A 14,563-nucleotide genomic window follows, 5' to 3' on the forward strand; every position below is an offset into this window, starting at 1 on the left:
CTTTATTTACCGGGCTGGTAAATATCATCACCATCTATTTCGTTACCAGGCCAGAATCCTGTGTGCCATCTTGGGCTCTGCACTCCTCCTCACCTGCCTTGTCCAGTCAATCCTGCTAATTCTGTTGTCTAAATGTCTCTTAAACCGTTTCTTTGCATGGTCCTTGGTATCACTGTCTCTATCGAGGCTCTCTTTGTCTCCTTCCCTAGCTGTTTCCTCTAGTAGTGTGTCCTCCCGTCTGTCCTGCACAGTGTTGTCAGAGGGATCATTTAACTACAGGTCCGGTTATATTTATCTCGTACTTAAAAATCTTTTGATGGTTTAACTTTCCAGTGATTTTTATGGGAAGTTCGACCTTCGTGTGCTGTGCTAAGACTTTCATACTCCTAGTCTCCTCTCTTGTCTCATCTCTTACCATTCTCTGTACCTCTCATATCCATCATTATCTCTAGCCTCTGAGTCTTCCTCTTTATGTTGGTTTCCCTGTCTGTAATGACCTTCCTCCTCCCACCCTTCCACACCTGTTGCCTCCACCAATATCTACTCATCAGGAAAATGCAAATTAAAACCAGAATGAGATACCATGATATATGACGTATCTACCAGAATGGCTAAATGAAGGACACTTACAAATAGTAAGTGTTGGTGAGGATGTGGAATCACTAAAATACAAATACGTGGCTGGTAAGAGCAAAGTTCCCAACCACTTTGAGAAACTGGTATTTATGAAAGCTAAACATATTCAAAAGCATTCAAGAATCAGTTCCTGTTAGAAATAGTTGACTTCAACTCCATGATCCCATAGCAGTTTACTGCAGCATTTATCATACTTTATTGTACTTGTTCGTTTTTTTTATTAGTCCTTCCCACTGGACTGCCAGATATTTCAAGAACAAGATCTGTCTTTTCATATCTGTGTTCTGAAAGACAGGGACAGGTCTGGCACATAATGGATACTCAATAAGTGCTTGCTGAATGGATTGCATGTATACTTAAAAGAAATAGAATCTAATGCTTGCTTGGCAGTTCTAAGTAAAATTCCTTAGTTTATGAACTTGTATGATTTCTGATAGGAAGTGAAAACTGTAGCTCCAAACACCTCCCCCTTTACATTAATTTTCAGAAAACTCTACAACTTTAAAAATCAGGCTTTTAAAATATCAGTGCCAACTCACCTTTCTATAAAAGAAGCAAATAAAATGAACTGAAATCAGCATGTCACACCACTCACCCGGCAAAAATCTTCAGAGGGAGAGTAAAGTGGCATCAAGAGCCATGTAGAGAAGGGTCAGCCTGGATTAGTGACATCAATAGAAGCATCAATACGTAAAAAGTGTTTTAGATTCATACGTGATGACTTTATCTGGTTTACAACAGACAGAAATATAACACAAGACACTGGCAATCAAACACAGTAAAGATCATCTTGGGGAGCAAAGGGAAAAGACTCTACCAGCTCCCTGAAATGAGTCATCTGGTACAACGGAGTGATGGTTGAGCTCCCAATTTTCTGGAAACTAAGGGGAAGAAAAGAAGCAATGAAGTTACATAGCTTTCAGTTTCTGTTGAAAGGACACGTAAATTCACACACAAAGAAAATCAACCGGCTCATAGATGACAGAGCCAGAGTTTGAACTTATCTGCTCCCAGAGCTGGTGTTCCGTCCAGCACCCCAGGCTGCCTTGTCCTCCCCAGTGGGAGGTGTGTCTGCACTGGTCACGGTGCATCTAATCTGGGGAGCAAGACTGCGTCCCAGAATAGCGAGGTTGGTTATGTAAATTTCAGATTTTATCAGTGACAAGGATGCATGATGAAAAGCGTAAAGGACTCTCATAAATGAAGACTAAAGTATATCAAGTTTACTTAAATTACATCTATTAGTTTTGATAAAAGAGTGGAATCATAAAATTCGTAATCTCTTGGTGTTCTGTGACATTTCTAAGAGTGAATGAAAGAGCTGGGTGGGAGACCTTGACGCATGACTGCACTGAAGAAGTCTTCTCTCCCTAGTCACTGCACCTGTATCTGAAAAGAGGAAAGGAAAGAGAAAGAAGGATTTGACAAGAGATGTGTCTCATCCCATTCTTCCTTATGGAAAACTCTTTTCTACTCCAGTCACCGGTGCTTTGCCCACATCTTTCCTCTGCTTCCAGGTTGCATTTAGTAAGATAGTACAGACATCGAGTCAGGAAATTCCTTCCTTCTTTAATTTTTAAATTTACTTTCAGCCGCGCCATGCAGCGTGTGGGATCTTGGTTCCCCGCCCAAGGATTGAACCTGTGTCCCCTACAGTGGAAGTGCGGAGTCCTAACCACTGGGCCGCCAGGGAATTCCCTGAAAATCCTTCTTTCCACCCTGCTTCCTCATTTTCTTGCATTGCACCCTGCACCTGATGGCAGCTAATCTAAGTACAGTGAAGAAAGGAAGCCAGTAAAGCAACCACAAGTTCACTTCTGATACAAAAAGGAAATACAGATTGACTGTAAGGCAGGCACTGCTAGACCAATGCATTAGATAACTTGTTTTCTACTTTGCTGTCTGCATTCTCTTTCAGATCCCAAGTTACGCTTGGGAACAGCGTATCTGTGTGATGTATTGAGGGCACAAAGCCACGGGGAGGGAGTGGGGAGGAAAGGAGGAATATACCCTCCAATGCAATCCTGCTTTCTCACTGTTGAGAATCAAGCAGAATTTAACTGAATTAAAACCAGTTCTCTAATGAATTAGACAAAATGCTGTATTGATAATTCAGTACCAAACTGCATTTAAAAATACCACCTGTATGAAACATCACGCGAATTTAAGCAGCTACCCACTCTAAATTTATTGCACAGCATTGGAATTGAGGATTGGAAATTCATTTGTGAAAATCATACATAAAAGATGGCATTAAATATAATCGTTTTAAAAGCTTAAAAAACATGGCATCTATTAACCTCTCCACCAAAATAAAACTCCACCAAAATAAACATTTAAAGGCCCAAATCCCCAAAAGACAAGGAGAATTGAAGAGAAAGTGATTACAACAACATTTTGGGAGGGAAAAACAAATAGTGGGACCACAGAAAGCTAAAGACTAATTTTACAGTGACAAGTGCTCAGGAGCAGGTAAACTTTTATTGCAGAACCTCCAAGACACCCAGAAATTGAATCTGAAAGTGAATTGGATTGAAACTCCAAATGAGAATTACTCAGGTCCTCTTCCCATACTCCATACCAGGCAGCTACTCCTCTCTTAGCCTGGCAGAAGATGGAAGGTGACCCTTTGAATCAGAAGGACTCTGGCCTCAGGGACAGTAGACACACCTGTAGGCAGAGCACTGCCCTGAAAACAGGGTAAATCTATGTATTAAATGGATGCAATTCTTTCTTCCTGCAGACTACACGGCTCCAAAAAATGCTGACAGAGAGGCTTGCACACCCTAGGCAGGAATTTGGAGAATTCCTCTTCGTGGGGACTGATCAACCCAAGAGAAAAACCAACAGATACTGATGGTTTGGGGTTCCCAACAAATGGCTGCATGCCTGTCCAATCAGTGAAGTCTGAAAGCCCTATCCACTCACTATCCATTTTTCAGTGCTTCATCTTTAAATATGATCAAAGATCCAAGGGTCACCAGAAAACTGAGGAAAAAAAACCTTTTAGCATGAAATAGTGTGTACAGAACTGAAGGGGAAATTTTTTAAAAAAAGGAATTTAGAAGGTACACAGGCAAGGCAGGGAGCAGAAAACACTAGAAAATTATAATTAAAATTTGAAAGGTAAGAGAAAATAATACATACTTGAAAAGAAACATTCAGAAAATGACAATGACAATATCTTAAAAATGAAGTATATGGTAGCAGAGGTGAAAAATGTAACAGAAGAGTTAGAAGACGGGGAAATATTTCAGTATGTAGGAAAGTAATAGAGATAGAAAGAAAAGAGAGAATAGTATGAAAAATAGCCAAAGGAAAAAGTTCCAGAAATAGAGAGATAGGAAAATATAAGGGAGAAAATTAACTAAGAAATAGTACAAAAATTTCTCAGAATGGAAAGGTTTGAGTTTCCATATTAAGTACCCAGCATGATGCATGGGAAAAAAAAAAAACCCACAGCAAAGCAATAATCATTAATTTTCAGGCCTCTGAGAGCAAAATAAAGATGCTAACGCTTCCGGAAAGAAAGAACAGGTCATACACAAAGGTTTAGGAATCAGAATGGCGTTCAGTTTCTCAACAGTAACACTGGAAACGAGAAGAAAATACAACAATCTCCCTAAAATGCCGAGGGAAAGTGGTTACCAACCCAGAATTCCATTCCCAGTCAAACTTTTAATCAATGGTGAGACTTAGGTACAAAGCTCTCCAAATCTTTGACCCACGTGCACATTTTTTTCAAGAAACTACTGGAGGAGGTGTTCCACTAATAGAAGGAGTAAGCCAAGAAAGAAGATGATGACATAGGATTCAGATATCCGAAGAGATCCAACACCGGAGAAAGATGAAGGGAATTCCCACAATGGTGGTAAAGAGGGAAGCCAGAATGACAGCAGAGAATCAGGTCAAGAGAAACACTAATTCAGTTTGGCACAAAAGGGCTGAGGAGATCAAGAGGGAAGTCTCTAAGAAGTAATGAAACTGACATTTTGCCAGATGTGTTTAACAGTTTTGAGAGAGTATTTATAGTTCTGTTGAAAGTCTGTATATGAATAAGAGGTATACATGGAAACTAAAGAAATGAAAAAGAAGCTATTAATAACTCCAGGAATAGCAAAAAATAAGCAAGCAAAAATATGTAATCGTATTACCCTACATGTTCAGCTGGAAATAATAGTCATATAGTCATTTAATGTAAATAGCAATAATTGATTTAAACAATTTTAATACTAATGGGATTAGATGTTAGAGTAGGGTGTGTGTGTGTGTGTGTGTGTGTGTGTGTGTGTGTGTGTGATGTAAGAGAGCTAAGTACTCAACTTTCATTAAAAAAATCAATAGATAATATTTAAGATAAAAAAGTCAAGAAACAGTATAAGCACACTATTTTGAAATATGGAGCTAACTATGAATAACAACTATAAACAGAATGAATGATCGCTTACCTCTAAATTAATGTAAGCATCTACTACTTCCCTTAGGGCATGGAAATTGGAAAGGGAAGAGGTAACATCTGGAATTTTTATCTTTTTTTAAAAAAAATTGTAGAATTATTTGTTTTAAAACTGTATACAAGTATAACTGATACAAGGTAATCTAAAAATCATGTAGAAATTAGAAAATTTGAGAACTGTGGAATCCCAGTATTGGAAAAGATTTTAGTAGATCATTTGTTCAGTGGCTTTCAAACTTTTTGGACCCCTACTCACCATTAGAATCTATTCACGTAACAACCTAGGACACACACATACACACACACACACACACACACACACACACACTCATCCTGCCTCTCCTACCACACTAGTACATATTTCATGAAACAGTGCTTTGGCTTACTATTTGTAATATGCTGACACCCCCCGTCCTCTAGTCTATTCTATGTTTTTAAAAAATGTGTTGGGTTGTGACATTAATTGATATTGGAACCTGCAAGTTGAAAAACACTGATCTAGCCAGATCATTTGATGTTGTGGACCCTGCCCCTCACACAAAACTTACTGATTCCCACTTAGTACTGATCTTTTGGCCAGTTGTTCCAATCAGACTCTCATGGATTGGGCTTGGGCAGGGTCCAATCGGACCATCTCACATTGGACCAGACAACTCTCCTTCAGGTCCTCTGGAGACAAGCCTGGAGGTTGGGGTATGTCTCAGTGAATGGAATAGCTTTCTGGGTCCTACAGTAATATAAACATTTTCATTAATGCTTTCGCACACAGAAGGTGCTCAATAAACATTTGCTGAGTTAGCTTGACTTGTTCTGAAGACCCACTAAAACCTCATCATGAGCACGTGTTCATTCTCCTCCTTTCTTCTCCGGCCGCGTAGCTAAAGGTGATGGTTTATGTTTGCGTTGCCTTTTGATTTGGCACAGACTGCTCCACTGCATCTTGAAGGGTCTGATGCTTAGATTGGAGCTGAAACTCCATCACCAGTGCCTTTCGTTTTAAGGGTATTCATACATCATTGCTCAGTCAAGTGCATTCAACTTCATTGACAGGGGACGGACTCTGGCAGACCAACCATGTGGGGCTTTATGTTCAGCACACCCAAAGGATGCACATTTCAAACATCTTAATGAACCAGATCCTCACAAAAGAACGAAAAGCATTTGAAAACAGGAAACACAGAAGCATAGACGAATTTGGTTTAATGAAAATATAGGCTTCTGGAAACTCTACTCTGCCTTTAATTCTCATACTTCAAATATTACAAGTGAAGGCTGAACCCCTAATGCTTTAAAAATTAGAGCCTGTCTTTGATTGGAGAGTGGGTATAGCTGCAAAGTCATCAGAGACCTACGGGAAGCCTGCCTGCTGTGTGCAGTGAACCTAGGATATAATCTTAGCTGACTTTCGCTTTTGTCACCTGTGAATTTTCTTGGAAGTTTTGTAGAGGGAAACACTGATCGCAAGTTTTTAAGTATTTATTTTAAATTAGGCAGACATTCATAAATATGTATTACATTATGAAGTTGTCAACCATTCTGTTTTTCCTTTTCTGTTCAAGGTTGTGGAAACTGTACATATTTTGTATGTCTCCAAATAAAGTACATATCAAAGGAAAACATTTCTTTACATGTGAACAATTTAAAATCCGTTAGAAAAGCTTTATACAATCCTGAATTTCCATGGAGCATAGCACAAAAACTGCTGGTCTAGAGGAAAGCATATGGGAGACATTTAAAAACAGAAGGGTAATAGCTATATGCCTGTGCCTAGATTATATAGAAAACTGAGTTACAACCAAAGAAGATTCCTAAAGAACGTGCGGAGATCTGGGAAAAGGGAGGGAAGATTGCTAGTGGATTGCTGCCATAGAAAAGGTGCATAATAAAGCATAATTTAGTCTCAAATGAAGAGTTTCTCAAAGTGTTCTCTGTGGGCCACTTTCATCAGAGTCCCTTGAGGTGCTTCTTTTTTTTTTTTTTAATTTTTTATTTATGTGTTTATTTATTTTTGGTCGCTTAGTTGCGGCGAGCAGGGGCTACTCTTTGTTGCTGTGCGCGGGCTTCTGATTGTGGTGGCCTCTCTTGTTGTGGAGCAGAGGCTCTAGGCACGTGGGCTTCAGTAGTTGTGGCATGCGGGCTCAGTAGTTGTGGCTCACGGACTCTAGAGTGCAGGCTCAGTAGTTGTGGCCCCTGGGCCTAGTTGCTCCGCGGCATGTGGGATCTTCCCGGACCAGGGATCGAACCTGTGTCCCCTGCATTGACAGGCAGATTCTTATCCACTGCACCACCAGGGAAGCCCTTTAGGTGCTTCTTAAAATCGGAGGTGAACTGGATCCATCCTGTACTTACTAAGTTAGAATATCTGGGAGCAGGGTCCAGGGATGTATGTTGGACAAGTTTCTCAGGCAATTCTGATGAACGAACGCTAAGCGAAAGAACCACTCTGATGATGGGTTGTGCCCACAGACTGGTCAGTGTGACAAATACAGCTAGAGTACTTCACGTCTGGTCACTGTTATATAGCGGGTTGACGATGTAGCAGGAAGGTCCTGGTGGCGCAGCAAGAAATAGTGTCAGCCATCTAAATGGGAGATCCAGGGGACCTGGCTTGTGAGAAGTAGCTTTTTATTTACGCAGGCCAGTTAAGGTAATTATGCTGGAGTTTCAGAGTGACATGATTGGAGGGTACTAAAGTCTTGATTAGGTTCAAGTGCTTCGTGCACCTGGTAGGACCTTACCTCGGAGAAGCAGGTTGTTACTGCCATCAACTGAAGTCTCCCACTGTAAGACTGAAAAAACCACACTGAAATACTAGTGTTCTTGGCTAAGAATCTACCTTTCATGCTTATTGCAGTCAACTGTAACTTCCGTGAGCTTCTTGGGCCAGGCTGGGCATTTTGTCAAGCCTGAGGCCCAGTCTTCGGTGGGATGATGTCAGCCGCATAAACATCTTTAGAGGATGCCGAATGAAAGGAGATGGTAGGGAAAACATGCGCACGCACACAGATGTACACACATGTGCGTGCGCGAGCGAGTGCAGACTTGAAATTAAGGAAGAGACCAATTATTTAGATTGTTTTACGATCCAAGTTTTAAAATTTGAACATTTGAGTAGTAATAGTTAATTACCTCAAAAGTTGCCTGTTGTATGATTAATGAATTGATATATTCATTCATCCTTTCAACAAATATTTACTGAGCACCCAAATACCAAATACTATGTTAAGAGCTGGGGATTCAAAGGAAATTGGACTTGATTATGTCTTCAAGACTTTTAGGAAAGAGAAACATGGAAGCAAACTAAAAAATATTGTGTTAAGTGCTTAAATGCAGATATGGATAAAACAATTACATAAGGAGTAATGCTAATAGTCTTAACAAAACAAGGTAAGAAAGTTCCCTTTTTACTATAATTCTACCTATTTCTGGTGGGTAGTAATGCTTAATTTCCTCTTTAGCATTTAAAATATATTAAAGAACAGCCTCTACCTACCTGTATTCAGATTGTTCACTGGACATCCTGACTTCAAGGGTGGATGAGAAGTATTTACACACTATTATCGACAGACTCTGCATTGAAGTTTCTGGTTTTCAAATCAAGGCCTGGGTCTTTTTAGTGATTTACAAAGATCCTCAGGGAATTCAGGGAAATGCTGTCCTGTGGTTTTAATCATGTACTATGGTAATACTTTTTCTAACATTAATCATTTACTTAATATATTCCTCATTGATATCCTATCAAAAGAATATTTTCTCCATTGAGTTTCTGCCCTACCTTTTTAATAGAATTGACGCCCCATTGGGGCTTTTTCTTCATAAATATAGTCCAAACATTCTGCAAATAAGCAAATAAATGAAAACGGAAGACCAGTTTCAAGAAGATGGGAGTTAAAAAAGTGAATCGCTAGACAGCATCACGACAAAGCTGTGTCCATCGCAGTGTGTTAAAGTCTTCTCTATTATTATTATTCCGAAGTATATGCCCTGTTTCTCAAAGCACCAAAACGTAACTTCCATTCCCTGAAGCTACCCTATGTAGTGAAGTGGGAACAAATAGTACCACCAGTATTAAGACCATAAACTTTGATCTGATAATCTTGAGATTTCATAGAGCCCAAGGATGGCAGACCCACACGTTACTGAGGGCACACAGATTACAAAACCTTCTCAGCTCCAGCCCTTGTGACCATGTTGAATGAGGACCCATTAGTGACAGAAATAACATTTTTCAAGAACAGCAAGAGAACCGTAATTCTTTTAAACTTTCATGGTTATTGAAATTCTGTGCAGGTTCAGTTGAAGCACTTTTGTAGATTTGCAACCCCTGACCAAGGCTATAGTCCTGTAACAAAATAGGAATTAGTCTTATACAAGATCTTGGGAGAGTCCATGTCCTGTCACTGAAAAATAATCCTATAGCTCAAAGTTAAGAAAATTTCTGATTGTCTTTTTCTTGGTTTTCATGGTATATTACTTTTTTTTTTAATTAATTAATTTATTTATGGCTGTGTTGGGTCCTCATTTCTGTGCAAGGGCTCTCTCCAGTTGTGGCAAGTGGGGGCCACTCTTCATCGCGGTGCGCCGGCTTCTCACTATCGCGGCGGAGCACAGGCTCCAGACGCGCAGGCTCAGTGGCTGTGGCTCACGGGACCAGCCGCTCCGCGGCATGTGGTATCCTCCCAGACCAGGGCTCGAACCCGTGTCCCCTGCATTGGCAGGCAGACTCTCAACCACTGCGCCACCAGGGAAGCCCCATGGTATATTACACTTAAATTCATGTGGTAAAGCATCTTACTCAGAGGCTGGCACTGTGTTGAATAAAAAATAACACCCTCTCCTCCTCCCCCATTTTATCCTGAGAGACAAATTGATAGACTTAATAAATGTAATTTAGGGTAAATGAAAGAGTCATCATTACTACAAAGTAAAACAAAATAATGATTATAAAATCCCAGTAAAAAAAACTTATCAAAAAGTGGTCATGCTGTAGGTCAAGATATTATCTTGAAAGTTACATAAAGGCCCTGGCTTGATTCTGCTATAGCTCTTAGTTACATAAAATTTTCTCTGGTTCTACACAGAATCCCATTTCTTGCTCTGCTCCAAGTTCTGTCTGAACAGTAGTAGAAATCCACGCATTCTGTTAGATTTAGATGGCATTCCAATAGACAGAAGTGAAAACGTCCTGGATCTAAGTTAGACATCCTCTCTTCACTTGCTTCCAAGCCACCATATCCGTGCACCGTGACACATGGGTGCTATATCCATCCACACATTCAGGACCTTGGCATGCGCTTTGGAAGCCTGAGGTGCTGGAGAGGTTGTACAGCTCTTCCTCTTTTCTACCACTCTCTATAATCTCAAATCACAATAACACTAAATTGCTAACTAAGAGTCAGGAAACCTAACAGAATTCTGATTCTTTTTTTCCCCATGAGGCTACTTTGATGCTTTGTTGGGAAATAGTAAGTGCCAGACTCTTTCACAATAAACATTCCCATTTAAAGATTACCTCACATATACTGGCACTATAGAAGGTACTGGAGATGCAAAGATAAATAAGAAAATCTGCCTTCCAGGATTTACAGGAAGTTATTTACAGGAAGTTATTTACAGGAACACACTAAACTTACAAGATATTTTTCTAGTTTTGGAAGGCTTTAGTGGTTAGAAAGTTTGCTTTATTTACATAGTCATGGCAATGTAAATGCCAGATACAGATTTAGCAAAAATATGTGATATAAATATGTTAAGAGGTAGAACAAAGGAGAATCCACATCTGGCATAGTAAGAAATACATGAATAATATTTTAAACTGAAGAATCAAGAAATAGCAGTTTAAGCATGTTATTTCGAAACATGGACAGGAGAAATGCCAGAAGTGTTGAAAATGGTTGCTTCTGGGAAATGAAAATCAAAGAGTGAATTTTTTTTTTCCAAAATCTGCTTCTTAAAAATGAGCACTCACTCTTTAAATCCCTAATTGCCGCCCCCCCCCGCCCCGATCCTGGTATTTGTGAGCAGAAGAAAATTAAGGTAACTGGACTTATTTTAGTGATTATTTCATGATGTATGAAAATATCATATGACTATGTTGTACGCCTGAAACTAATATAATATTGTATGTCAAGTATAACAATAATTAAAAAAAAAATGTTGTAGGTCAGGAGTTAGTAAACTTTTTCTGTAAAGAGCCAAACAGTAAACATTTGATGCTTTGCAGGCCATACAGCCCCATTGGCACTGCTCAGCTCTGCCATTATAGTGGGAAAGCAGACATAGACAATACAGACGAGTGTAGCTGTCTTCAACAATATTTTATTTACAAAAACAGGCCATAGGCTGGATTCGATCCATGATCATAGTTTACTGACCCTACCATGGAGCTAGGGCCACTGCATAAAGTTGAACAATCTGTGCACAAAAATAAGTGACCGAGGGGATAAGCGGGGTCTGAAATGCAGCTGTACTCCCTTTGCCATATTCTGTACCAAAGTGTGACAGCCTATTTGCCCAGAGACAGGAACACTTTTTTCTAATTCATTTGCCCAGTGGGAATGCTTTTTACTAATCATACAATAGCGCTCCATGGCTAGTTGGTTCCCTGTTTAGAACCTTAGAGAACATGCAAATATTAAAATGTTCGCAAGTCCTTAATAATATCCTACATGAGACTTCTATTCTCCAAGGAAAATAATCCAAGCCATCTGTCCATTCTTCCCATGACCCAGTGTTGAGTCATTTTATCTTCCACATTGTTCTTCTGGGGAATAGACTCCCATGTGCCAATATCCCAGGACTATGCATAATTCTCCAGGAATGGTCTGAAGAGTGCAGAGCAATAGTGATTATGACTGATACAGCTGTAGGATCACATAAGGTCTTGGACAAAACGTCTACCATGGACTCGTATTAAGCTTGCTGCCAACTGAACCCTCTTGGTCTTTTAAACATATGTTGCTATTAAGTATAGTTCTTTTATGTTATACTTCTCCGGTTGAGTTGACAGACTCCTGGTTTAGACTTTATACTTGCTTCTATGAAATTACATTTTTAAAGAATTGGTTCACTGTTTTAGAAGGAGGTATCAGCTCTCTCCTGTCTCTCCATGGAATCTCTAAGTTTGATAAGCCCACCCACCACTCATCATCTTATCTAAAGCACAGATCAAAATGTTGAAAATGGTAAAAGACAGAGCATAGGAAATTGCTTGTTCGCATCCTAAACAGAAACTTGTAATTTAAAGCAAGGTATATGCCTACATAAGTGCAATTATAAGAAACTACCCTTTAAAGAAAATACAGCCGCTGTAGATCTTAATTCCAGATTTCAACGAACATATACAAGATATGTCATAAAAGAATTATTTTAATAACACACTAGACCAATATATTTTCTTTTAAGTGTTTACCACCAAGAGACCACAATAAGTAATTGTGAGAGACCATGAAGGGATAATTCAGGTAACAGTAAATACAAGTTAAGAAGTATAAGAGAAAATGTTCACTCTCACTAGTAATAGAAGAAATGCAAGTTGAATAATAATTAATAACTAAAGACAGGCAAAAATGCTTAAAATATATAAAACAATTCTGGAAATGTTGGGGTGAAACTCATATTGCTGGAAGTATTGTAACTTGGTTGTGATCTTCTTAGAAATCAATATAACAATATGTATTAAGAAGTCTCAAATTTTTTCTTCTTGACCAAGGAAATTTATCCTAGGGAAGTAATGAAAAGAAGAAAAAAATGCTGAAGGGGTACATTTGAACATTGTTGATAATCCTGAAAAACTGAAAACAGTGTCCTTATGGCCTAAATATTCCACAAATATTATATTTGAACATCTTGGTAGAAGAAATATTATATTATGATGAAGAAGTAGAAGTATGGTGTATTAAGATTGTGTAAAAATACAAAGAAATATTTATACGTTAAGTGAAGAAAACTATGACATATAAAATTAGAACTAATGAAACATGAAAATAGATATTTGAATATGGATATTATGGAGTGGGGTTTTTATTTACATTTAAAAAATCAGTGTTAATGTAATATCGTTTTCACAATAAATGTATTTTATGTTAAAGTTTACTACCATATAAAATATGTCCTACTGTCTGATTAGTTTGAAAAATCATTGGTGGGGACAGTGCAATAAAAGCTAGAAAACCCGTTTGGGAGAGGATCCTTAATTCTCTTTATCTGTATAGAAGGGAAGAGTCACTGAGCTACAGTCTAGGTACTAAACAGAGAGTGGGAGCAGGTTGATGAGATAGTGGAAATATCTTCCTGGCCATAATTTGGGGAAAACAGTTCCAGTAAATCTAGCTACAAATCTTCAAAGCTAAGAGTTAAGTAACTTAAATGGAAATATTTTACAAATGACATAACCCTGTGGTCTTTTGGTCTTTTCTTGTCCAACATATTTTTGTAAATTAATTGTGTTTTGCTTGAGACAGTGATTATTTATTATGAGTTTCTGCTTGAATGTGGGGGAATTTCTCAGGAAATATTTTGAAATCTAAAATAGTTTTGGCAAAATCTCTAACACTGGTAGTCAGTGGGGGCAGGTGCATAACGTGGCATCTATTGGGGGTGGTGTGCAGTGCATGTCATAATCACCTGGGGTCTGTATCAGTTACGGTGTGTTTGGCTTCAAGTAACAGTAGTTTAGGTCATAGTGACATTTACTGATTCCTTAACTAGATACCCGGAGGTGGGCAGTCTCAGGGTTGGTTTGATGGTTCAACAATGTCGTTGAAGATCTAGACTCTTTCTGTCTCGTCCCCACCGCCCCATCCTCAACTTGAAGTTCATCCTTGGGATTTTGCCGAGAGAACTGCTTCTTCACTGCCCAGCAGGGATGAGATTTGTGGTTCCCTATTTGGACTTCTCTGACATCACCCCAAAAGGAGTGGTGGGGTGCCTAGTTATAGCCTGGTGAGGGTAAAAGCCATAGTGTTTTTTTGGGGGTGGTGGTGTTTTGCAGCAGTAGATCGATAATTTTCTAAAAGTTTCTGTCTTGCTAGGCTACTCCTTTCTTGGTCCTAAAGCTAGAGATAACAAGGTTTTGTTGGCGCTTTTATGTCTTTTATGTCTGTTGGCATTTCTTGGTTGCTGGCTTCTCCAGCACTCAGTCTGAGATGTGTGCAGAAAAGAGAAAAAAAGAGAACGCAGGGAACTCACTGCTGTGTTGTTCTTTGGGTTCTGAGATCCTTAGCCTGTCTGCTTTCTCTTCTCCCTTCTTCAGTCTTCTTATGTTCATTTTATATATAATGACCAGGGTTTTAAATTGAAAGTAGCAAGACGAATAGGAAAGGTACAGGTATTTCATCTTCCTGGAAGTGGAAGTTCTGGCCTCTCAGTTTAGGTGTGTATTTTGTGTATTTTACATTAAGCAGTTTTAGAGCATATCAGAGCTTCGAGATAACTTTTATAGAAAGATCTAAATTACTTTATAATGATTCT

The sequence above is a fragment of the Eschrichtius robustus genome, chromosome 8, assembly GCF_028021215.1.
Source record: "Eschrichtius robustus isolate mEscRob2 chromosome 8, mEscRob2.pri, whole genome shotgun sequence".
Taxonomy (NCBI): Eukaryota; Metazoa; Chordata; class Mammalia; order Artiodactyla; family Eschrichtiidae; genus Eschrichtius; species Eschrichtius robustus.